This window comes from Protopterus annectens, chromosome 10.part0 (assembly GCF_019279795.1).
Source record: "Protopterus annectens isolate FY-2018-M chromosome 10.part0, PAN1.0, whole genome shotgun sequence".
NCBI classification, from domain to species: Eukaryota; Metazoa; Chordata; order Ceratodontiformes; family Protopteridae; genus Protopterus; species Protopterus annectens.
In genome coordinates this window covers 1,060,901,263-1,060,928,667 of record NC_056744.1, presented here as the reverse complement: position 1 = coordinate 1,060,928,667, position 27,405 = coordinate 1,060,901,263, and the positions used below count along the sequence as shown (strand labels likewise).

At 38.9% G+C, this 27,405-nt stretch overlaps 1 protein-coding gene across 1 annotated transcript in view; it reads right to left on the bottom strand.

The window, feature by feature from the left end:
• Positions 1-27,405, bottom strand: part of LOC122813474 (cytochrome P450 4B1-like) — a 561,508-nt gene that overhangs the window by 138,429 nt on the left and 395,674 nt on the right. The window lies entirely within an intron of this gene.

Genomic DNA, 27,405 nt, shown 5'->3' with positions numbered 1-27,405 from the left:
GTGTGTGTGTGTGTGTGTGTGTGTGTGTGTGTGTGTGTGTGTGTGTGTGTGTGTGTGTAGTAGTAGTAGTGCAACTAGTAGTGCATTGAAAAATATCCATCTTGGTTGAATCCTTGTCAGCAAGAAAATATTTCTAATTTGCTTTACCAAAGTTATCAATGGTCAAATTGGTAGCATGAACCTCCCCTATGTGCTACAGCTAAGAACACTGTTTACGTAAAAGGTATTATCATACCACAGAATGCAGTTAAAAGATGGAGGCACATTTCCATGGCTCATTTAAAATTCTTGAGTATCCTTTGTTGTCTGCCTTCGATTCTGTTCTAGTCATTGAACAATGTTATTGACTTTCTGTATTCAGTGCTCCTTTAAGCAGTGCATTGGGAAGGCAGGGACACTGATGCAGGTGACACAGAGATCATGCTATAAAGGATTTATTAAGTGTTTGGGGTGCCGTAGTGACTGCATGTAGCAATGCATAGAAAACTCATCATGCGGTATATGTATAAATGTCCATAGCTTTATAGACTGACCATCTGTTACTCTGAATGGAATCAACAGCTACAGTTTTCTTGTATACTGAATGTTTTGCGAATATTGGAATTTCTCATAGGTTTATAGGTAGGTACTAGGCTATTGGCCCTAGGGCCTATATAAGCCTAGCCAAAAGGTACCCTGGCTTTCGCCACCCAAGAAAATTATTTTCCTGTACCCCTGTTGAGCAGAGCCACAGAAGTGATCCCAGGGGTGAATTTCCTATCTCCCATCCAATCATCAAGATTTTTCTCGAAGAGTGCTAATGAGGAGCTTTGTTTGATATAGATAGGTAGTTTCTTCCAGAGTATAGGAAGTCTCTGGGACAGGAATGTATCCCTCCAGCATGTTCTGTTTATTGTGGTAACAAGGTTTAGGTCCCTAGAGCATGTAGCTCGGAGGGATTGGGATTTCTTTAAGTGGAGCATGTCCAACAGCTCTGGGTTTGACATAGTTTTGTATGTTAGGCAGAGACTGCATTTGAGTAAGCGATATGCGACAGAGTAAAACTGGAGTTTTGTTAGACGGTCTGTGTAGGACATCTATTTGAGGCTGGTAATCCTCTTTGTGAGGTATTTCTGCAGCCTTTCCCGTTATTGTAGATGTCTTGTGAGATACATAGCAAAAGGGGCATCGTACTCTATAATGGGTCTAATGAGTGATGAGAAGAGGAGAACAATTACCTCTTTTTTCTTGGATGAGAAACCTTTTGTGATGAGGTCTGCCACATAGAGGGATTTCCTGACTACTGTGGCGCAATGTGATTATCAAAGGAGAGACTGCTGTCCACCTGTGTCCCAAGGTCTCTTATCACACTTTTGGTGTTACGTAGACTACTGCCTATGTGGTAGTTCATGGGTACAGAGTTTTTACCAAAAGGGATGACAATGCACTTTTTGGCATTGAGCTTAAGGCCATGGCTTTGACACCAGGCATCTGTCTCAGTGAGGCCCTTTTGTAGGATGTCCACATCGTTAGGAGTTTTGATTATGGCTCCTAGTTTGCAGTCATATGCGAACTTCATTAGCCAAAGACCTTCTGTGCTAGCCTGTACTTCAGAGAAGTAGATACCAAACAGGAGGGGACCCAGGACTGAACCCTGTGGTACTCCACTTGTCACTTGTCTGAAGTTGGATTTGGAGTCTGCTACTTTCACAGTGTGCATTCTGTCAGTGAGCCAGTTGGCAATCCATCTTGTGACATAGGGATTTATACCTAGTTTAGTTAGTTTATCTATAATTCCAGAGTAGGGGATGGTGCTGAAAGCCTTGGCAAGATCTAGTTAGGCTGTGTGAACCACCTTACCCTCATCTATGGCTTTGGTGACCGCTTCAAAGAAGTCTATCAGGTTTAGGAGACATGATCTGCCTTTTACAAACCAGAACTGGGTGGGGTCCAGAGTTTGGAGATTACCAATGTCATTGTTTATAAGTTCCATGATGATACTTTCCGTAGCCTTGCAGAACAGGCTCACCAGGGTAATGGGGGTGGTAGTTTCAATGGTCCGTGGTGGGTCCCACTTTATGGAGTGGGATAACCATTACTGTGTGCCATTCACTGGGCACAAAGCCTGAGGTGAGGCTATGTTTGAACATGGTATTAGGTGGGGGTGCCAGTTCATTCTGTAGTTCATGTAGAGCGCAGCCTGGGATGTTGTCAGGTCCCATGGAGGCTGTGTTCCTGGCTTTGTGTTTTTACCTGTGCAGCTATGATTACAGGAAAGTACAGTTGTATACACTTACCATAAATGTAGATGTTCAAGTGTATTCACTGTTGCAGTCATCACACTTGGGTTATCTGCCTGCAGGTAGCCCTCAGTCGGCCCGAATACCAAAGTCTTGGGATTTTTGCATCAGATGCTGTCACCTCTTCCATAACGTCAGGTCATCATGGGAATAAAACAGGGAGCCGATGCCATTACATCAGTTTTTCTTGCCCCAGATTTCTGGAGCCCCCAAAATAGGAAGCAATTAAACGGTGTGGAACACCTCCAGTAAAAAGTAAATAGCACAGCCATAAAATATGGCCAAAAAGAGTAAAGGTAGAAAGCATAGAGAACCCAGGGGCCTGGAGGGAGGGTAACCAGGACTGTAACAGTGAATACACTCGAACATCTACATTTATAGTAGGTGTACACAACTGTACTATTTTCTTCGTGTTTCACTGTTGCAGTCATCACACTTGGGTTGATTCCCAAAGCTGAGGAAGGGTGGAGGCAGTCAAGAAGTATTGGGGCTGGCTAGCAGGCCTTGCTGTGGCAAATCCATGCATAGTCTGATGTATCTGTTGTCAGGGTTTGGGCGGCAAGGGGTTGAGTGAAAGGGAGTCCCTTGTTGTGGCTGCAAGCCTCTGCCCACCACAGGAACTCTGTCCTTAGGCAAGGAATGATAGGAGTCACTGTTTCCAGGTCCTGATAATGTTGACACCAGAGACTTTTTAAGTACCATTGAAGTTTCCTCACATGCAGTCTTGCATATGGAATTAGGAGAATGCATGAGGCCATGAACCTTAGGGCTTGCAGTATTTTTCTTGCAGATAGCTGGATTTTGGTGGCCAGTAGTTTGAAGTAATTTGTCAAATGAACCTGCTTTTTTGGAGTGAGGAATGCCATCTGAGAAGTTGTGTTCAAGCTGGCTCCTAGGAATACAATCTTTTGGCTGGGTACCAGATGTGATTTCTTTTCATTGATGGTATACCTCAGAGAGGTTAGGAGTCTCTTTACAAATGTCAGGTGCTGAAGTAACAATTCCTGACTGTCCACCTGAATCAGGCAATCATCCAAGTATGGGTAAATTTAAATATTTCTCTGCCTGCAGTATGCAATGGCTGAAGCCAGGCACTTTGTGAATACCCTGGGTGCAGTAGATAAGCCAAAGGGAAGTGCAGAAAACTGATGTGCATATAGCCTGCCCTGAAACACAGATATTTCCTGCAATATTACCTTATGGGGATGTGCAGATAAGCTTCTTTTAAGTCTAGGGTGATCAGCCAGGAGTCCTTGGCTAGCATAGGAAGCAGCTGTTGGAGTGTAAGCATTTTGAATTTTGATACCACCAGGATGGTGTTGAGAATTGACAGATCCAGGATAAGGTGCCAAGAGATCTCTTTTCCTGGCACCAGGAACAGTCTGGAGAAGAAACCCTGTCCCCTTTGCTCTGTTGGAACAGGTTGAATAGCCCTGATACTGAGGAGAGAAAGTACTTGCTTTTGGGCCTCTGCTCACTGGTTTGGAGGAAGGTCTGGTAACCCGCTTGGGGTTCGCAGTGAATGGAAATAGAATCTGTATCCCTGGGACACAATGTTTAAGACCCAGCAGTCCTGGCTTTTGAAGACTTCAGGTTTGAAACATGAAAAATGAAAATTTCAGGTAGCGGCCGACCGGCACTTGCGAACTGCTTCTGCTTCGGGCTCCCGTGTGGCAAGAAAAACTGATGTAATGGCATCGGCTGCCTGTTTTATACCACTGACAACCTGACGTCATGGAAGAGCATCTGACGCAGAAATACCAAGACTCTGGTATTCGGCCAACTGAGGGCTACCTGCAGGCAGATAACCCAAGTGTGATGACTGCAACAGTGAAACACGAAGAACATCTTTGCATTCTTCCTGTATAGAGATGGGCCCTTTAGGGGATGAGAGGGGTGTAAAGTTAGCACTGAACCTATCTGCCAGGATGTTGGCAAAATCAGTTGGTTATGTATATTTAGTGCCATTATGCTGTAACTCAGAGCAGATCTGAGTGCTGCTATTAAGATTCTTGACATAGCTATAGAATGCATTGTGGCTGTCTTTAGAATCAGTGGTGATTTTGTTTTTGTAACTAGCTTTGCAGGATTTTATGAGGGATCTCCACTTCTTACTGAGGCTGACCAGGGAGTTCCTCCAATCATGGGGTTTTACTCTTTTTAGCAACAGTTTCTTTCTTCTGTTGTAGAGTTTGTTTATGGCAGGGGACCACCAGATTGGCTTACTTTTTTTGGAGGATAGCATCCTGGTTCTGTTAGGGATTGCACGATTCATGCACTCGTGTAAGTGCTTATAAAGTGCATTTGTGTAGAATTCAGCAGTTGGACCTCTATTGTCGTTCAGCATGGGTATCATGAAGTTTGCCACTTCTGTCTTAAGAAGCGTGAAGTTGGCTTTGGAGAAATGTTTTACGGTGGTTTCCCTAATGGGGGGTGGGGCCGGGATGTGGATGTCTAGGGTGATTAGCTTGTGGTCGGATCTGACCAACGAGGAATTGACCTCTGGTTTGGAACGCTGGTTGCCCATGTTGGTAAGGACCAGGTCTAGGATATTGCTGCCCCTGGTGGGGGTGTGGATAAGTTGATCCAAGGCATAGGAATTTATGAATTCCAGAAAACGTTGAGCACAAGAGTTGGTACATGAGTAGTTTTCCCAGTTAATGGTGGGGTAGTTTAAATCACCCATTATTAGGGTGGTAGGTTGTACCCTAATATTTTCCAGTGTATCAAGAAATGAAGAGTAGGAATCCTGTGGCATGGTGGGGGATCTGTAACAAGCTACAGTTTGGATTGCGGTCTTGCCCTGAGTTAGTTGCACTTGGATAATCTCAGATGCATTATGCTGAGCAACTAGCCTGGAGGTGTGGATATCCTTAATGAATATGGATACACCTCCGCCTTTAGTGTTTTGGTCCAGGTTAGGTGGCCAAAAGGTGTGGTATGAATTATAGCCTGGTAATGCAGGGGTGCTCTCTGGAGCCTTGAACGAGGTCTCTGTCACTGCACAGAGGTCGATGCTCTCCATTTTAAGGAGTGCCTCGAGTGAGTGCATTTTGAGGTTTACACTTATAGCATTGAGTAGCATTACTCTCAGATTTTGCTTGCTTGTACCTGTTACGGTGGTGAGTTTGTCATTTGAACCTTGCCTAAAAAGGCACTATAGAGGTGGCAAGAGCGTTAGCCAGTATCCGGAATCCCAAGGGATACAGGTGCAGGCCATCTTTGGCAAAACATCGTGGTTTGTCGATCATGTCATCCCAGGCAGACAGATACTGGATCCCCTTAGAATGACACCAGAAGCTTAGCCAATTGTTGAAATCAGTCATTTTGTCCTTGTACAGTGGTATCATTCTGAGTGATGGTAGGATGCTACTCAGGGCTAGGGTCATACCTGCCCGAGCTACAAGATCAGACAGCTCCTCCATGTCTCTTTTCATGTAGTCCAGGGAGGAACATCTCAGGTCATTCACACCAACATGAACAATGACAGAGTCATATTTGTACTTGTTGTGGAGTGACCTGAGTGTGTGCATTATGTGGTGGATCCTGGCACCCAACCGGCAGCTGATAGTAACTTTCGCCTTGTTTAGCCTGATGAGCGGAACATCAGTGTGCCTGACTATAGAGTCACCTATGACTAGAGTGTTGGGTATGTTGTTATGCCTTATGGGCTGTGGTTGAGTGACACACTGAGTTTGTGGGCTATGTGTCATTTGGGTTGTGTTGGGGGTGGAGGTTGCTTGCATTTCTGCTTTGGAGGTCCCTGTTGCTTGGATAGATGTTTATTGAGAGCCTCTGTGAATGTAGGTGTGTGTTTTGTGTTTCTATGTATGTGTTTTGGTGGTGTAGGGTTTGAGGGATTATGTGATGAGTGTGGTGTGGCGCAAGTGTTTAACTTCTCCTCTTGACTGTCTAGTCCAGTCTTGTGTGAATACAGCTTTGCTTCCAGTTTGGCTATATAAGTCTATCTCTCACAGGTTGTAGTGTTGGATGGTAGGAGGAGAGGGTTGTCTGTGTACATGAGGCAATTGCTGCATTGTTCCAAGATGCCCAGATTCATCAGGTAGACAGGAGAAAACACCCGGAGCTGACCCTTAGACATGCCTGGATAGATGCTTATTTATTTAGTACTAAAAACTGTTTTCCTCTAGACAAGTGAGGAAAGTTAAGTGTTGTAGTAATTTGTAGCTTATTTAGTGCTTACAATGAGTTCTGAACAAGTGCTGAGCTCAAAGAGACAGATTTTAGTGATGAAATTAAAAAACTGGCTAGTTCTAAGAAACAAAATTAAGCTAGAAGGCTTCCCTCCAACACAGAAAGGCTTGGGGGGCTCAGAAGCTTACAAACAATCCTGGATACAGCAAATCTGTATCTGGACTAGACGACTTACAGGAAAGGCAGGAAACAAGCTTAGAAATTATTTTTTTTTTTGTTTTTTGTAAAGTGGAAAGGGGAAAGGAGGAGCAGAAACTAAGTGGGTTGGCCTTCTCAAATGTTTTCATTTTCTAATGGCCATTCTGAACTTAGTGCAATGCACCCTACAAATGTGAAATGCATAATTCTGTTTTCAGAGTTTCTTATAAAGGTTCCATGACGAGACACCTAAATACTTAATATTGTGCAATGGTCTGCATAAACTAATAGCTCTAATGGAAAGGAGACAATAATGCCTTAAACGTATTGATGCCAGAGTGTAAGTGCCAAAATTGTACTTTTGCTGTGGCATTTGAAATGAGAAAAAATATATTTTTTTCATCTCAGTAAGTATTAATTTAGTTCTGACATCATAAAAACACACTACAGAAAGGATTTTGAAAATGAACGAGTAAGTAACACATGTATATGCTTGTTCCAAACAGAATGGCAAAGAACTGAACAGCTTAATTTAATGGCTATGCACATCTACCAGACACCATCCAAAACAGAACTGCAGCTCTGAATCAGGTTAACATTTTCTATCATCCCAACCATTTATACAATTTAGTTAATTGGCAATTGTTGGTATAAACAGTGGTACAGCTTTATGTAGTGTGTCACTACTTATGCTTGGTAATCATGTCAGTAGTCACTGTGTGTTCTGCATATAGAGATATTTTATTAATTCTCACTCATGAGTTACTTTGGATCTTGATCACTGAATGTATCAAAGTCCCAACATGCAACTTCTGTCAAGTTTAGCTCACACTATTAACTAACTGCTACTGTATCTCTCTTTTCAGTACTGCATGATGGCTTATTGTTGTCACTGCTGAACAAGCACCCATTCTGCTCTTCATTTCCTGCACAGTTTAATGTTATCTTCTTTCTGTTAAAACATATTGTATGGGCTGTGGTTTCTCTGGGCTGGGCTGTGGGGGGCTTAAAAGGGGTCTAAGGCCAACCCAACTATCCAGTTACAAGAACTAACCACGCAAACAATTAAATCAAAGTTCATAGTTTCATTTAATTTCACAGACTGGCTGTACACACAGAATATCTAATTTCTGACAGGTACACATCCTTTGACTGTAAATAGGTCACATTAACTAGTTACAAGTAAAAACTTTGATGATTATTTTTTCACACACAAGTTCACCACCTCCTTACACGTTTGCACTGCCCACAACAAGAAAGACTAGTAATCACTTAGATGTGACTAACAGCATCAGTGGCAAGTTACTATCGTACAAAGAGAGCCTCTTCCCTCAAGAACCATTCTATCTGGACTGGGAACACAAATGATGTTTGTGATCAAGTGAAACAAATTCTGCTGTCATTAAAGTAGTTCATCTTGCTTCAGACAGACACAGTCAGACACAGACATGCAGACAGACAGACATACACACACAGACACACACACACACACGCACACACACGCACACACACGCACACACACACACACACACACACACACACACACGCACACACACACACACCCTGACAGGGCAGACCACTGAGTATTGAACTATGAGCTACGGACTGTAACAGTCAATTGATTTAACACACAAACACCACTGAAAATAATGAATTGCTTTTCGAACTTGTACACTACTGATGCCTAACTGTGAGAAAGTGAAGGAAATTCTAACCTTAATGATGAACGTTAGTGATTTTCACACACGCATGGACATTGCACAGAAACAGACACAGATACAAATACACAGACACAACAGCATATATACAAATATGCATACGAGCACACACACACACACACACACACACACACACACACACACACACACACACACACACACACACACACACACACTCCTTCATAGTTGCTACATTATAATCTTAGGGATCTTTGTTCCACTGATAGAAAGTAAATATATTGCTGAAAGCTGTATTTTTCCTGAGTTTTTATTTCTCATCTCTCATACCTATTGACCATCAAGCTCCTTTGACATCTATTCTCATCAGTTCTTTCCCTGTGGTGCCAGTACCCCATCAGTCCACTGTAAGTAGCACTCCTTTTTACATGCTCTAACATTATCATTTCTTTCAAAGCTCTGCAGCAAGAGCTATGCAGAGGCCTTAAGGCCTGCTGTTCAGGTAGCCATGAAAGGTATAGCCATTTTTCTCTCTAGCCTAAACCCCAAAGAGCCTGATGTCTGTGCACTCTCCATGGTGCAAACACACTGATGCCTGCCTTTCAAATGCACTGCTATGGGATTTATGTTGAAGTCGTGAGGACCTCAGTTCTCCTGTTTGGAACCATAAGACTAGATGAGCATTCTGTAGAATATGTGCTAAGTCTGTGTTTGCAGTACCTCAAAGAATTCCACAGTGTGAGGTACAGTGCTCTCACCATTGGTATGTATGTGTACAGGGGTACAGGGTGCAGGAGGATGAAGGACTCCTTAAACAATACTTTCACAGCTTTAGAGAGAGTTTGGGTATGTGTTCTAACCAGGTGCAAATGACACTTTATTCTTCCCAGTTGCAAGACTAACTGTAAGAGGACTCATGCTTTCAAAAGTGAAAAATTAATCCAGATTTGTTGCTCTCCTCAGTTAATAATATTTGCTGATTGTTTCAATTGTCTGCAAGACTTTGTACTTCTGTGATTACTCTATATTTGCAAATTAGTTCTGTTTAATTTTTTTAAATTTCTTCACCTGGTCTGTGTTTGTAAATGCTCTATTCTGATCAGTAAACCCCCAGAAAAAAAAACTTAAATAAAAATAAAAACTAAATAAAGTCTCAATAAAAGACTCTAGAACAATTACCAGGTTTTCTTAAGCTATCAATTTGTAGTCCTCTGGTGACTGACATATTTTCTGTAACACTGCTCCTTAGGGGTCAGACTTGTCACTTTGCTATAAGAGTCCTTGTTTGTTCATGTGTAACTGACAGTTGAAACTTGAAAGAAGCTGCAAGGCACATACAAGATTCTCATGGTATTCCATAATGTCTGCATTGGGAAATGTGTGCACATGCGTGTGGACAGACTGTATTTTCTTTTTCAAAACTATTTCCTTGTATAACTCAATTCATCTTAACTCTACCCTTAACATGCAGCTCTTTCCAAAGGATTTATGCAAAACATGTACAGCGTCCAGTCCTGAAATTGATCATGTTTTGGGTAATTTTTTTTAATTTTACTTAGGCACAAATGTGAAATTCCATTCATTATTAAAATTACAAATTAAATTATTTAAATTACTTATTATATTTAAATTGTTATAAAGCTATCCTTTTTATTTATTACATTACAGAGTACTGGTTCTTCTACACTAAAATCAGCAAGTATGACAAATCAGTATTTTTTGTCTGAAATATGCAGTCACTTCTATTTATTAGTAACATAAAAATCCTATCAGTTATGACAAGAGAAACTCAGTTTTAGTATCCATTGCAATGTCCTGCTTGTTGCATACGGACCAATTCACTTGACTAAAACACTGTTGTAAATACTTTTACAAAGAAGCCACAGTACTGACTGCTATGACCATTTTTAAATTGATAGTCAAAAAACTCATAGCCGTACCATTTATTTTATTTTTATTTTATTTTGCTTTTCTTTACCAGGCTTGTCCTACTGGGTTTAGTCAAAAAACCCTTTTCAGTGGAGTCTCAGTGAGAAAATTTCCAACATATCACAATATAGGTTCATAGGTTCATAGGTGTGTACTAGGCTAATGGCCCTGGAGCCTTTACAAGCCTAGCCCATTGAATTACCCTGGCATCATGCCACCCGGCCTTAGTTCCCAGTGCCTCTGTCGAGTAAAGCCACTGGAGTGATCCCTGGGGTGAATTTTCTATTTCCCATCCACTCATCAAGATTTCTCTTGAAGAGGGCCAGTGAGGTGCTCTGCTTGACATGTATGGGAAGTCTACTCCATAGCATGGGCAGTCTCTGGGTTATGAGCCTGTCCCTCCAGCATGTTCAGTTGATTGTGGAAATGAGGTTGAGGTTCTGTAGTGTGTGGTGCAGAGGAATTGGGATTTCTTTAGAGGTAGCATTTCTAAAAGAGCTGAGTCAGACATGGCTTTGTAAGTCAAGCAGAAAATGCCTCTAAGTAGGCGATATGAGACAGAGAATAGCTGGAGTTTTTTTTGAGTCTATCCATATAGGACAAATGTTTAAAGCCTAGGATCCCCTTTGTGAGGTAGTTTTGTGGCCTCTCCAGTTGTTGCAGGTGTTTAGTGAGGTACATGCCAATTGGGGAATTGTACTCGATGATTGGCCTAATGAGGGAAGAGTAGAAGGAGACAATGACCTCTTTCCTCCTGGATGCAAAAACCTTAGTAATGAGATGTGCCACATAGAAGGACTTTCTGACCACAGTGGCAATGTGGTGGTCAAAGTACAGGTTGCTGTCAACCTGTGTTCCCAGATCTCTTGTAATGTCTTCTGTGTTCAGTGGACTACCATCGATGTGGTAATTCATGGGAACTGGGTTTTTCCCAAAGGGGATGACGACACATTTTTTGGCATTGAACTTAAGGCTATGGTTCTGACACCAGTTGTTGGTCTCAGTGAGGCCTTTCTGTAGGATGTCAGCATCACTTGGGGAGTTAATAATAGCTCCCAACTTGCAGTCATCTGCGAACTTTGTCAGCCAGAGTCCCTTTGTGTTGGCCAGGACTTCAGAAAAGTAGATACCGAACAGGAGAGGACCCAGGACTGAACCCTGTGGGACTCCACTCGTGACTGGTCGGCAGTCTGACTTGGAGTCAGCTACATTCACACTGTTGGTTCTACTTGTGAGCCAGTTTGCAACCCACCTAGTGATATAGGGGTTGATGCCTAGCTTAGTGAGTTTTTCTATGATTCCAGAGTGGAGAATGGTATCAAAGGCCTTGGCCAGATCAAGGTAGGCTCTATGAACCACCTTGCCTTCATCCACAGCTGTGGTGACTGACTCAAAGAAGTCAACCAAGTTGAGCAGGCATGATCTACCCTTCACAAAACCAAATTGTGTGGGATCCAGAGTTTGGAGATTCCCTACATCCTTGTTTATTAGATCCATGACAATACATTCCATAGCTTTGCATATCAGACTCATCAGGCTAATGGGGCAATAGTTCCCAGGGTCTGTAGTCGCTCCTCCTTTGTGGAGAGGGATGACTGTAGCAGTGCTCCATTTGGTAGGGACAAAGCTTGAGGTGAGGCTGTGATTGAACAGGTCACACAGGTGAGGTGCCAGTTCATTCTGTAGTTCATGTAGAACACAACCAGGGATATTGTCAGGTCCCATAGAAGCTGTATTTTTGGCCTTGGACAATGCTATTTTAACCTGTGCAGCAGCAATACTGGGTACCTGGCAATCTACTGGTAATGTGACTGGTCCCTTGGGGGGGGGTGGTAAAGTTGGCACTGAATCTGTCGGCCAGTATATTGGCAATATCTGTTGGCAATATCTGTTGGCTCTGTATAGGAGGTACCATTGTGCAGTAGCTCAGAGCAAATCTGGGTATTGCCATGGAGATTCTTTACATAACTATAGAAGGCCTTGTGGTTGTCTTTACTGTCTGCTGCAATTCTGTTTTCATAGCAAACTTTAGAGGATTTGATGAGGGATCTCAACTTTTTGTTGAGGCTGATATGGGAGTTTTTCCAGTCTTTAGACTTCACCTTATTCTGCATCAGTTTCCTCCTTCTGTTGTAGAGTTTGTTTATGGCAGGGGACCACAATATTGGCTTCCTTTTTTTGGAGGAGAAAGTCTTGGTTCTACTAGGTATGGGAGATCCATGCATTCGTGTACGTGTTTGTACAGTGCATTGGTGTATGATTCGGCAGTCATGTAACTGATCTCCATTTGCATGGGTGCCATGAAGCTAGCCACCTCTGTTTTTAGGAGCCCAAAGTTCATAGGATCATAGGATCATAGGAGGTTATTAGGTCAATGGCCCTGGGGCCCTTACAGTTAGCTTTGGAGAAGTTTTTCATGGTGGTTACCTTTGCGGGGGTGGTGGGAGGGATGTTGATTTCCAAGGTGATTCATTTGTGGTCAGATCTAACCAGGGAGGAGTTGACTATTGGTGTAGAGCAACGGTTGCCCATGTTAGTAATGACAGGTCAAGGATGTTGCTACCTCTAGTGGGTTTAAGAACGAGCTGGTCCAGGGCACTGGAATTAATGAATTCCAGGAAATGTTGGCTAAGTGTATTGGTACATGAGTAGTTCTCCCAGTTAATGGAGGGGTAGTTGAAGTCACTCAGTATGAGAATGTTAGGTTGGACCCTAATATTCTCCAGGATGATTAGGAATGTGGAGTGTAAATCTTGGGACATGGTTGGGGACCTATAGCAGGCTATGACCTGAATCACTGTCTTACCCAATGTTAGCTACACCTGAAGTATCTCAGATGCATTATGTTGGGCTACCAGTCTGGAGGTGTGCGCATCCTTCATGAATATGGAAACACCACTGCCTTTGGAGCTTCAGTCCAAGTTCTGGGGCAGAAAGGTGTGGAATGAGTTATAGCCTGGTAGTGCAGGGGTGCTTTCTGCTGCCTTGAACCAGGTCTCTGTTATGGCACAAATGTCTATGTTCTCCATTTTAAGGAGTGCTTCGAGCGAGTGCATTTTGAGATTTAAACAGGCATTCAGTAACAGATATGAAGAGACAATAAGTAATTATGCATTAATAATTACACACTTATTTGCTAATTAGATTATGTTCCTATGAAATAAAATCAATTACAACAGTACGAAAGATACTTATGCATTCAGCAGATGTTAAACACTGAGCATTTGAGGAGGTGTATTTTGTCAAACAGATAATAGATTTTGCAATTAGTGCTTAGAAATACAAAGAAATAAAAGAGAGAAAAGGAACTTGGTAGGGCAGAAAATTCTGATATTGTAGTTAAGAGGTGGGGTATTAAGCAGTTGCAGAAACAATTGTGTATGGATATCATATAGTTTATATTAAAAGTATAGAGGTTGGGTGGTGAGTGGTGTCACAAAACTATGTATATGGCTTAGAGATCCCAATAAATCTATTCAGGTATTGGTGAAGACTGGTAGTGGGAAACAAGATTCTGAGTGAAGACAAATGGTTTGATGATATGGCAAACTGAAGTTTACAGCACCATTTATAAGGAGCAAACCCTTTGATCTGGTAAGCGAAGTTTACTTGAGTTTTAAATTAATTTGTTTTCTAGATCCTAGTAAAAGTATTCAGGTATTGGTGAAGACTGGTTGTGGGGAATGGGATTCTGAGTGAAGTGAAATGGTTTGATGATGTGGCAAACTGAAGATTACAGTGGCCTTTATAAGAAGCAAACCCTTTGATCTGATAAGTGAAGTTTACTTGTGTTTTACATTAATTTTTTTTCTGAATAGATTTCATTGGTAATGGAATGAAGTTCCATAGTTTAGTTAAACTATATGAACATAGATAATCACTTGCAGTGCTAGATTATTTGGTTAAAGTGATCAGTGATTTTTCCCCTAAAGTGAAAAATTCTGTTGAGGAGTAGTTTTGTATTAAGTTGTTAAGGGCTGAGGAATTTTCTGGCTTATAGAGAAGTCTATATATTGTAGTTAGCTGAGAAAGAACTAGGTGATGTGGTAGTTCTAACCATTTTAATTCTTGGGGAGTAAGGCAATGATCTGCTGTATTGTTACAGTTTATGGAAAACTGTGTTACTGTATTATAACATTGCTCAAGTTTGGAAAGCTGTGAGACTTGAAGGTTAGTGAAGACAGGGGCATCATGTAGGAGATGGCAGTAAGAAAGCAGAGGATGTACATCCTCATGTTATGTCAGTCAGGTAAGTTTTTACTCTGTATAATGTATTTAGTTTTGATGAGTTCCTCATGTTATGTCAGTCAGGTAAATTTTTACTCTGTATAATGTACTTAGTTTTGATGAGTTTTTTTTTTTTTTTTTGTTAATGTGGGATACATGGTGGCCAAATATAAAATGGTTATCTGTAATGATGCCCAGTAATTTTATGTGGTTTTCCTGTTCTATCAAGGTGTTGTTGGCAGAGATAATAATAAATACTATTGTTTCGGTAGACATATTTTTGGGGTAAAGAGCAATACTTTTATCAGGGATTAGATGTAGCTGAGAATTATTTAGCTATGTTTCAGTTGATAAAGATTGCTGTGTAAGGTCTTGGAATTTGGTACAGTTCTGGCAGAGCATCATCAGTGTAGTGAACCAGGGTAGCATTTTTTTAGCAGTGTACAGGTCACTGATGAATATGTTCAGAAAGTATGATGCCTATTATAGATTATTATGAGACACAAATATTTACCGGCAAGAAGGTGGAAAAATCATTTTTCCATTTTACTGCTTGTGATATTTTTGACAGGTATCTATAAAACCATTGCAAGGAAAGAAAGGTCATTGCAGTGAAGAGCTGGTGAGCCCTTAGGATGAAAGTTTATGTAAGAGTTTCTAGTAGGAGACAATATCAAAAGCTTTTGATAAGTCTAGGACGATTGTGGAGACTAGGCTTTTGACATCTCTATGGCTGTTGAATATATTAACAAAATTATGCAAAGCAATAGCTGTGCTGTAATGAGGATAGATGCCATGTTGGGTTAACGACAGAAGCTAGTTGTCTACCAGATAGTTGAGAAGTTGCACATGAATACATTTTTCTGATATTTTTGATGGAGGGGGATAAAATGACAATTAGCTTAGAGTTTGAAAGATCTGTATTGATTCTGTCCTTGTGCAGTAGAATATTTTCAGATATGGATTGATTCATCAGAACTGAGACTGGAAACACAATAGCCCCAGCTATTATTTTGGGATATTCACCAAGTAAAGTGTCAGGGGCAGCTGTAGTAAGCTTTAAGTTTTTGAGGTATTTTTGATGGTATCTGTGGAAATTAGAAGGAGAAATGTAGAACAAGGTTATTTGACTGAATAAGGACATCATGAGCTTAATTAATCACCTGGCTGGTTACTAACAGTACTGTCTGTATAAAGTGGCTGTGGAATTAGTTGGCTGTGGTATCATTTTGTTTCTGTAAGTTTGGTGCTGGCAGTGAAGCTTGTCCTGGATTTTAAGGTTTACTGATTGAGGCCCAGAACAGTTTTGGACTATTAGTACATGTCTCTCAGACCACAAGGAATTTTATAGGAATAAAATGCTTGCTACACAAGAAATGTTTTCCACTTTTATTAACAAATAACCTGGTAGCTGAGCACTTTCATCTCTTTCCACATCATCAGAAGTAGCAAACACTTCCTATCACATGATTTATGTTTACAAAATCTTATTTACATGTCAAAATCATCCAATAGCATTCAAAATATTCAGTTGTTGTTGTTGTTGTTGTGTCTTTCGGCTTATCCCTGTTAGGGGTCGCCACAGCGGAACTCCGATCCGCTAATGTTTAAATGTAAAAATACAACCTGTTACAGAAATTGTCTAAATATATAAACAGTGTTAAAATACTCTAATCTACTTGTTAATCACTGTGATAAAAATCACTTGCTAAAAAATGATATCACTAAAAATGTAGTGTTGTGTTCTAAAAAATGAGGATACAAAATAATACTGCTGCTGATGGCAATACTATCATTAAGCCTGGGGGGTATCCCTGAATTTAGCCTGATTTGCTATATTGGTTCGCTGAATTTAATTTTTAAATTCCATGGGCCACCCCTGGGTTCAACAGGTATTTGCTTTAAAACCATAAACATACATTTTTTTGTTTACCCGTTAAATTTGAGTATGTTATATAGGACATTGCTCTCGTTGACCTTTTTATGTCATACAAATGTTCATAAATGCATTTACAGAGTGTTCTGTAACAGTGTCATGGATTACAATAGGCTAGGCATCAGTGGCTGCACACAGAATGGCTTTCATTTTTTCATCATTACTATGTGTGTTTTGATTGGTTCAGCAACAGGTTTTCTTATTTTTTTGTGCTAAGTTGTTTTGTCTGCTTTCAAAAATGTTAATATGCTAGTAAAGTAGAAGCTGTTTTATTTTTTGTCCAGTCTTTCCAGACATTGTCTCTTTGTTTCATGAGTTGTTTAGTTGCTAAGAACAGCCATGGGCCAAGGTTGGCATTGACTCAATTATTCTGGGGGGGGGGGCTACTGTGTACAGAACACCAAGGAAGATTTTATTGAGCTCAGATACATCATCTATGAGAGGAGTCTTTAGTGACACCAAGTTAAGGAGATGCAGAATATTAATAAAAGTTTTTTCATGCAAAGTATTACATTTTTTTTGTGACTTATGGTATTGATTGGTAAGTGATCACTTAGGCTGTCTGATAGAATTCCATGGGATGATATTTTATTTGAAGCGGATGTTAGGATCCAATCATAGGCTGATTAGCTAGCTGTGACTTTGTTATATCTAGTTGGTGGGGTTATAATTTGAATGAACTTGTATACATACATTTTACTGGTTGGATTTTCAGACTGCATGGTTCTATATTAACATCACCAATATTGTGGTTTCATGAGGGATTTTTGGGGAGGCTCAGCAGAGGATATCTTCCAATGTTTCTGCATTGTTTCCTGGGATATATCTATCTATATATAAACCATGACTGCCCTTGCCTTGTGAGAGTTTTCTTTTAGCGTGGTTACTACCATTTCCAGAAAGTTCTCAGGGTATAAGGAAAAGTGAGAAATCTAGTGTGTTTTCTCAGAAAATAGCAGCACTGCCAGCTTTTTTGTTGGCCCTGTCTAATCTGATAATATTGTAACCTTGCATGACAAATTATTTTTTGTTTTCTGGCAGAACCAGGTTTCTGTGGCAAATAATATGTATGCTATATGCAGTGCTATCCACTTGATTCAAGTCAGGGAGTTTTACATGTGTGTGTGTGTGTGTGTGTGTGTGTGTGTGTGTGTGTGTGTGTGTGTGTGTGTGTGTGTGTGTGTCTATATATATATATATATATATATATATATATATATATATATATATATATATACATACACATATATATAAAGGCTAGGATGGGACTGTGGGTAAGATGGTAGCGATAAAGGTGATGCTGGGGATTGCCATCTGATTCTTGACTGTGCTGAGATTTGCTAGGATGTCACTGTTATATTTTATGGGTGCAGAGATGTGATGGTACAAGTATAGGCAATTTTGCTTAATTGTATGTTTAATACACTTATTTGTGTGTAAATGGCTTTTGCTTTGGATAACTGTACATAAAAAGATGGAGATCTGAGTTCGATACAGATAAGAGTGTGACTGGAAGATGAGGTAAAAGGTACTTTGGAGGACACAATATACAAGTTTTATTGGATCCATTTGTGTAATGGATACTGGTAGGGTTTTAAGCATGTAAGTAGCAGATGAGAGGTACTCCAATGAAGAATTGTGGAGAAACATGTTTCAGAAATATAAAAAACAGAGGGATTTGAAGGATAGAAAATAAGGACATAGTTAAAAGAGGAAATAGGGAGGATTTATTTGAAGAAAGTAGAAGTTGCAATTTAAAAAAAATAGATAACTATTAAATGAACCTGTACCACATGCATATCCCTTTTATTCCTTTCCTATACTGTCAGATGCCTGAAAAAACTGACATTTTATTTTATATAAACATCATCACAGAACTGTATCCACATATCATAATAAAATTTCAGGCCTTCCCTCTCCCACAGATATGGAGGTATGAAAATTGTTAGTTTTGCCCTGTCATGACTAACTGAAGTTGCCACTTCAAACAGCTGGTAAAGGCAAATAGCAGCTTTTTGTAGGTTTGCCATTATACTTATTTGGGAGTTAAACCAATAAAATGCAGCATTGCACTGGTAAAAAATAAGAGTATTTACCAATTTGTTTATATAGTGTTGCAGTATAACTCACTGTTGTTCTTCAAATAAGATTTTTTTCCAACTCTTTGGAAAAATAGTTTCATTTTAATTGCTTATAGCACTTCAGCAAGGCAGTTTCAGAATGTAAGACTATGGGTGGTGACCAACACTAAAAACAGAATTGCTGCTGCCTAGCCTGGGCGTAGGTCATGCAGGCTGATACAAATTATTTTCTGAAACAGCATGAGATCTAAATAAGAAAAGAATACTGGGACCTTTCTGATCTGTTTCAGAGAAACATGGGGAAATGAAAATTGAAATAAAAAAGTGCTGAAGGATTTCTGAGTACAATATAATACCTAAATAATATTCTAGTGAGAAAAATAACTCTGGGACAAGATTAACAACATCAGAGGATGAAGCTTTCCCCTAATAAACTGTAATGAATTGCTTTAGATGGATTTAATTATATGCAGATAATTTTTTTAGGATTCATGTACCCAGGATATATATATAGATTCATCATGCATCAGGAAATGGAACCGAAGGGTTTGTTACACAGAAATGTAAGAGGAAAAGGGAGCTTATTGGCAATAATTACGACGCCGGCGACCAAAACGAACCGAATGGTGAAACATTTAACCCTGATGCTACACCAAGGATTTTTGGCAAAAACAACTCTATGGAATTACCTACAGGAGAAAATACAAACATTGCAACAAAATCTAAACCGCTGACTTTTAGTCAAGCGGCAGCAGGTACTGTTTTAGAAAATAATTTTAAAGAGACTACCGAGTGGTTAAATACCAACAATTGTTTCAAACTTGAATCTGGTGGTCATCAATTGCCATCTAATTCAGACTTTTATTGTACCAAAGTTGATAAATTATCTAAATTAATGTTAAAATTTAGAACATTGTGTACTGAGAATGCATACTTAACAGAATGTATCAACAAGAACATTGTTCCAAAAGGTTTATGTGTATTTAAATATCCCAATAATGTGCAAATGGGGTCTATTTTTCATAAAGAACTTTCAGAAGTATTCAATAGGTGTGGTTTAGATGTATTAAAGCTTATAATTAAGGAGAATGTTAGATGGCAGGAAACTTTACAGAAAGAAATCGATGAGCTGGATTTATGTATTAAAGAAGATCTTATTTTTACTATTAAGGAGGAAAAAGAGAAATATTTTAGAATAAGAAGTGAAACTGATGTAAAATGTGGTGAATTGGTTAATAGGAAGATGAAAAAACTAAAGAGGGATATACATGAGTATAAAAATAATATTAGTTACCCCAAGCCACCTTACAAAAATAGTACTAATTATGTTTTAAATAGAAAAATGGTGTTAATTTTAATGATGAACAAAGGTTTGAAGAAAGGGTGACGATGAACATAATCAAGCCTTTCCACCCCTGCCTAGATTCAAAAGGTTTACCAACAAACAAGGGTACCAACAGGAAAATTTTTGAATGGGGGGGAGAAGAGGGAGGGGGAGATATTAAAAGTTTGTACCCTTTTCACTAATGAGGAACCTAAGGACCTTGTAATAGTGGTTGATGGATTTAGAAACACAACGATTTTTCTATATACAACTTTAGTAATATTTCATTGGTCAAGGAACATTTTAACCTTCTTAGTAAGGGATTAAAATTTATCCCATATGGTAGAGGAGATTTAACTAAAACATTGTTGGACATTAAATTATTTTTAAGGAAAGTGAACCTGGAAATGATGTTTTCCAAAAATAACGTATACAATAATCAAGGACTAGTACGGAAAACTACATACAATCCCCTCATACATGCGCAATTGAAGAATCTGGAAAGAATTTTGGAGAAAGAAATTAGAAATGCACAAAGTGAGACTAAATACAAGACAAATTTAAGTAAAAAGGAAAAAGAAATTTTAGATGAATTAAAACTTAATCTAAATGTAAGAATAATGAAACCAGATAAGTGTGGAGGGATTGTAATAATGGATAATATACAATATGAGGGGAAAATGAACCAAATCCTTAGGGATGAAATTAGGTACGCATGTGTTTCCAAGAATGAGGTAAATCTAGCCTACAATAAGATAGATATAGGGCTTGAAGACATGTTACATGAAGGTATTATTGACAAAAAAAATATGATTATTTGAGGGTAGAGAAACCAAAAATTCCTACTATATTTGGAATCTCCAAAATTCACAAAAATTCCGAGGATCCACCCTTTAGACCTATTGTACCTGCTGATGGATCTAAAACCTTACCGCTGGCAAAATATATAGATACAAAGGTGAAACATGCTTGGGTTAACAAAAAAGTTATATTGAAAGACTCCTGGGATTTGTTAAGGGAATTAACTTCTGACCTATATGCTGAAAATTTATTATTTGTGACTATTGACATAGTTGACCTGTTTTCCTCTATACCTTACTCAACAGGAATGAATATGTTTGAAGAAATTGTTTTTGAAGACAGGCAATTATCCCACAGGGAGAAAATTGCAAGTGTAGATTTAATGGACATGGTACCAAAAAATAACTTTTTGGTATTTAATGGGGAATTTTTTTAACAACTGCAAGGAGTGGCCATGGGAGCAGCCTGTGGCTCCACCTTTGCCAACTTGGTTTTGGCAAGGTGGGAGGAAACTTTTATTTTGAATTCAAAATTTAATTCCTGTTGGACACTATACCGAAGATTTTTAGATGATATAGTCATTTTTGGGGTAGCCAGTAGTGAGAAATTTGAAGAATTTATGGGATATATTAATAAAACTACCGATTTTCTTAAATTTACTTACAAAACGTCATACGACACCCTAGAATATCTTGATTTGGAGATATACAAACTAGATAATAAGCTAGAAACTAGGATTCACAGAAAAGCTACTTTTAGTAACTCCTTTCTTCACTACAAGAGTGCACATCTTGTAAAAGAAATATAGTGAAGGGACAATTTGTAAGGGGATGTCGTATGACTAGTTCTGATAGTGATTTTATAAATGAATGTAACTTATTGGAGAAAATGTTTATCGAAAGAGGTTACCCTAGTGAATTTATTAAAAATATTAGGGTAGAGGTAGAAAGTGGGAGAAAAATAGATTTAAACCTATTAAGGGGGAAAAAAATTAATAATGAAAATATTAATAATGGAATGGAAAAGAAAGAATTAAATCCCATCAACAACTACCAACAGGCACTTGTCTTGGAATATAATGCAATAAATATAATATAAGGAGAGTTTTTCAAGAAGAATGGGAAAGGTTTGTTGCCCTTACTGATTTGGATGGCATTTCTAGACTACCTTCCAAGGTGGTATATAAAAATTCAAGTAGTATAAAAAACATTTTGGAAAATAAAAATAAAAAGATCAATTCCAAAGTGGGTAGAACAAGAATTGGTACATATAGATGTGGACGTTGTAACCAATGTGGTTACATTATGAATACTGATGAATTTTACTTGGAGAGTAGAAAAAGGTGGATAAAAAGCACTGGGTATTACAACTGTGAATCAAAGGGGTTAGTATATTTAGCTGTATGCCACAAATGTAATTCTTTTTACGTGAGGAAAACAGAAAGAACCCTAAAAAGAAGAATATATGAACATGTTTATGACATGTCTAAGGGTAAATAAACTAATGCCTTATTTAAGCATTCTAAGGAATGCAATGGTTGCAAGTTTTTCTTTATGATCCTTGAACAAATTAAAAATGACATTAGAGGTGGCCCTTAGGAAGAACTAATAGAGTATAGAGAATTATGGTGGCAAGTAACCTGGAATCAGGGAAAAATCCAGGGTTAAATGACTATATTTCTATACTACCACTTTTAAAATTAAGGGCTGCCAAACTATGAATAAAGATTGATGAATGCAATAATATCTTTTGACAGAAGATGGCACTATCTTTCTATGAGTTCATGGTTTTGATTAACTTAATAACCATTTCACAGAAAAAAATTTTTATATATATTTTTTATTTTTATAATACTAAAAATAAAAACATTAATCTAATGTAAAATGAAACACAATGTTCTGAACTTATATTTCATATTTACTTTATTCTTGTTTAATTATAAAGTGAAATACAAATTTAGATGGTATGAATAATAAAAGCTTTAATATTTATGAGTTCATTTAAATAGATCATTTGTCCATTTGACATACGAAATTGAATCTAATTGGTTTACAATTCTCAGGAATAGTATAAATATATTTAATGAGTTGTGAAGTATGTATCGGATGAAGTCTGAGTATTTTGGATGAAAACGCGAGTTGTTAATACAAGGCGTTCATGCTGTTTGACGGAAGTGTTTTAATAAAGGAAAGTGTGTTTTAACTCCCAAACAAATTTATCCTTTTTTCGCCAGTTTGCACTCTTTCTTACTTTTATTGGTGCTTTTGTGAGTGCTTTCTGCAACTTTTGTTTTATATATATAGATTAATATATTGAAAAAGCCGCGGTGGTGCAGCGGTAGCATTGTTGCCTCACAGCAAGAGGTTCTCCTTTAATTCTCGGCTAGAGCGCCTTCTGTGTGGAGTCTGCATGTCCTCCCCATGGTCGAGTGGTGTTCAAAAGACATGCGTGAATGGGTGTGCCTTTGTTGAAGGTTGGATGTCGAGCTGGCACCTTGGCACCATAAAAATCTACTGCCAATCATTAGCAGACCAGAGTTCCGCTGTGGTGACCCCTAACTGGAAAATGCCGAAAAGAAGAAGAACATATATGTATATTGAGAGATAAGCATAATCTGGAAAAGTCAGCTAAGTAAACTGAATTTACTACATAGAATAACCTTAGTGCAAATTTCTCTATCCGAATTCACTTCATAGTGTACCCATAGTACAAATTTCTCTGTTGGAATTCACTTCATAGTATAACGGTAGTACAAATTTTTATAGCATAACTTTAGTACAAATGTCTCCATATAAGAGTGATATTATTTATATATAAACAGGTCATTCTTTGATATAGCCTTCATTAACTTTACATACAATCTCACCAAATTGCTGCATTGGCATACCAATGGCACTAGAGCACAGTGGGAGGCTATACATTTTCCAGTCAGAGAAGATGGGGTGATCATTCTTGATTTTCATATATGCTGTAATGTCCCACCTGAGATGATTAAAGTCATTTTACATTTCAAAATGAAAGGGACTAGAAATGTTGTACTTAATTCATTCCTCCTTGTGTAAGGTATTGACCAAAACAGGATTATTATAATTGCTTAACTATCTTTGCACTAAGTATGGATGTCACATTTGACATCAACATATTAGAGAAATTGTGTTCCTCCACTAAAGATTCTAGAAAGTACTCATTTTACATCAGATGAATAATGTAGTCAGCATGTCTTATCTGATGTGCTTCCCCCATATAGTCACCTAATGTAATTTCCCACCATTTTGGTATTTCCTGAGTTTCCTTCTTTCTAGCTCCCTCTTGTTTACTGTTTATATCCCAACTTAGTTTACAAGAGATCAAGGTCTGTCACTTAACCCTGAGATGTTAACTTATCGGCAAATGCAGCAGAATACTGTTGGTGTGTAATTATGTTCCTGGCTCCGTGGTGCATAAATATAAAACCCGGATACCCCAAGTTTAATAAGTGGATCTGGGAGTTGGAGCTGAAAGAGATGGAGAGGGTGGACAAGAGATATATTTTATGTTGGCACACTTGATTTAGAGGCAGTGTTGTGGTGGCTCCTTCCCCTATGATATCAGAACTCTTCATGGAATTAGCATTAGCTGCTTCCCTAAAAACAGGCCCCAGGTGAGAGAGAGACATAGGGATAAAAGGACTAGCATGCATCTGTATCAGAGGCATAGGCAGTCTCTTCACAGTGATGCTCAGCCCATGTCTCCACCAGGGGGTGGGTTAGGTTGCATCTATTAAAATATGTCCTAATGGTTGCAAGGATGATGGCTCCATGATTAGGGCTTGAAATAGATCCTAACCTGTGAGGAACAAATGGACCAATAGATAGTGTTAAGTTGATGTTTAGCAGTCAGTATGTCTCAACAAAGCCCTGTATGATTTCCATGTCACCATATTCCATTCCATGAGATATGAATCACAGCATTCTGTTGGGTCTTTCACCATTTGCTCACTTTGTTTCAGGTGATTCATTATAGATGTGATAATGGTCTACAGACTGTTTACTCCTGCTTTGGTTGTAAACACTATCTTATCTATAACTCACTAGATGACTGAAACTTAAGTGCATAGCTTTGCACTTAGCCTGTAACTGTCCTGTCCTAATTACCCACTCCATCATCCTCAGTACTTTCCTAATCCTTCTACACCCACGTTCCACAGTTTCCTCCATGAATAAAATAATCATGTTGTAATCTCACATAGGTTCATAGGTAGGTACTAGGCTATCGGCCCTGGGGCCTGTATAAGCCTAGCCAAAAAGGTTCCCTGGCTTTCGCCACCCAAGAAAATTATTTTCCTGTCCCCCTGCCAAGCAGTGCCACAGAAGTGATCCCCAGGGTGAATTTTCTACTTCCCATCCAGTCGTCAAGATTTTTCTTAAAGAGGGCCAATTAGGAGCTTTGCTTGACATGAATGGGTAGTTTGTTCCAGAGTATGGGAAGTCTCTGGGACAGGAATCTATCCCTCCAGCATGTTCTATTTATTGTGGTGACAAGGTTTAGGTCCCTGGAGCATGTGGTTTGGAGAGATTGGGATTTCTTTAAGTGTAGCATGTCCAACAGCTCTGGGTTTGACATAACTTTGTATGGTAGGCAGAAATCCCATCTGAGTAGGCGATATGCGACGGAGTAGAGCTGGAGTTTTTTGAGACGGTCTGCGTATGGCATCTGTTTGAGGCTGGTAATCCTCTTAGTGAGTATTTCTGTGGCCTTTCCAATTGTTGTAGGTGTCTTGTAAGATACATGCCACAGGAGATTTCTACCAATATTCGTGAAAAGGGGGTTTACATCATTTAGTTAAACACTTACTTTGCCGAACATTTATTCATTGTACTTTATCCATCAGACACCATTTCAGTGAATGGTTATATCATCAAAACTTTTTCCTAGTGAAAGAAGCTACTTAGCCACAATAGTAATCATAACAAAAACAACATTATTTTAAACTCACTAAGGTGGGAGGGTTTACCCACCATAGCCTCCAACATGGGAGACTGTGCCCTCCCAATTATATATACCAACTCCGAGATTGCACTAGAAAAGGGCAAATTTGTAACAACAGCCAACTAACTCCCTTCCCTGGGAAAAAGTTTTGATAATGTAACCGTTTGCTGAAATGGCTTTCAATGGATAAAATTTGATGAATACACATGCGACAAATAAGTTTTCGACAAAATGATATAGACCTGTCAAAAGGCACTAGCCCTAGAATTTACCTGCCTCACTGGTTTCTTCACTCTCTCTCTGTTCTGACTTCACACTACTAATGACTTCACCCCAATGATCAACCCTGTGTTTTCTCCCTGATTTTAATCCACCTGACAGTATTGAGGCCTTCTCCTATTTTGCAAATTTTCTGCATCATCTTTTTCAGTGGAACTATAAGAAAGGTCTTGGTGTATCCTAAGAAAATCAGATTTAGTGGTCCCAAGCTGTCTTTTTGTGCTGTTACCTACTTATAAAAACAAGTTTGCCTAACCTGATCTTTTCATGATGTTATGCTGGTGCTCACTGAGAGTTAATCTTCTGAGAATGGTTAACCAGCTCACTCCTAGAGTTGCTGATTACTTTCCTGTTAAATAGGCTAGTCAGTGGAAATATTTAATACATTACATGGCTTATTCAACAAAAAGTAGTAGTTCATCTGGTCTCTGGGCATATCCTTCCCAGTCCTATAACTTATTTTTTATACCTTTTCCCTAGTTATTTTCTCATATCTCCATTGTCCCCACTTATTCCCAATCCCCGTTGCAGCTTAAACCATGTCCCCTTTTTTCATTAGTGTGAATTCTAAGACAAAATATCTATTGTTAACCCTCTTAGTGAGATTATTTCTCATTTCTGCTTTACATAAAATCATTGTTCAAATGGGGCAGAAATCACTTCTTCATTGCTGATAAATATGTCTGGTTCCTTTACATTTTCCCCTTTCCTCTATACCTATTCATTCTTTCTATAACCCCCTCTTCTACTGTAAGTTCAAAGGTCTTAAACTGAATTGAACCGGTTATGCTCTGTCTACTTATACTGTTCTTAGCCCTGTCAATCAAATTCCTTCAATTCACTTGCTTGCAGTCCCAAATTTGCATTATGGAATCACTTCCATTTTTTCTTGTTGTGCACTACACTAATATATCGTCACTATTTATCAGGGACTACTTCATCTAGCTTCACGTATCCCTCTTTCCCAGATCACGTCCAGTAAGGCTTTCATAATTGCTAGTTCCTTCACTCCTTGTATAAAACCTGCCCTCACTAAGGTGAATGCAGATACATAGACTATCTTTTAACAGATGATATTGGCATATAACAGTTTAAATACAGTAAATTAAAATCTCTCACTGTTATGTTTTCCTCTTGAGCCATCTTCTGCGCCCATCTTCTGCTTTGGCACACCATGGTAAGATGAATCAGACAACCTAGCCTTGATCTCTTCCCCTCTACTTTTAGGTAATGTATATCAGATTTTCCCCAGTACTTCCTCTCATTGCTTGCAATTCCCACTAAAAAAAGCCAAAAATGTCATACTTCATATATCCCTCTATCGGCATTTCATCCATCTGTCAATGAATTTATCAATGTATCTATCTAGCTATTTATCTGTTTAGCTCTCTATCTGTCTGTCTATCTGTCTGTTGTGAACCCTACTCCTTCTGTTCCTTCACATTTTCTTTTATACACCTTGCCCACAAGTATAAATATAGCTTAGGCCCTACTTTCTGTCTGCCATGTCTCCGTCACTTCTGCAGTATCTATATTTCCCTCTTTTAGCACT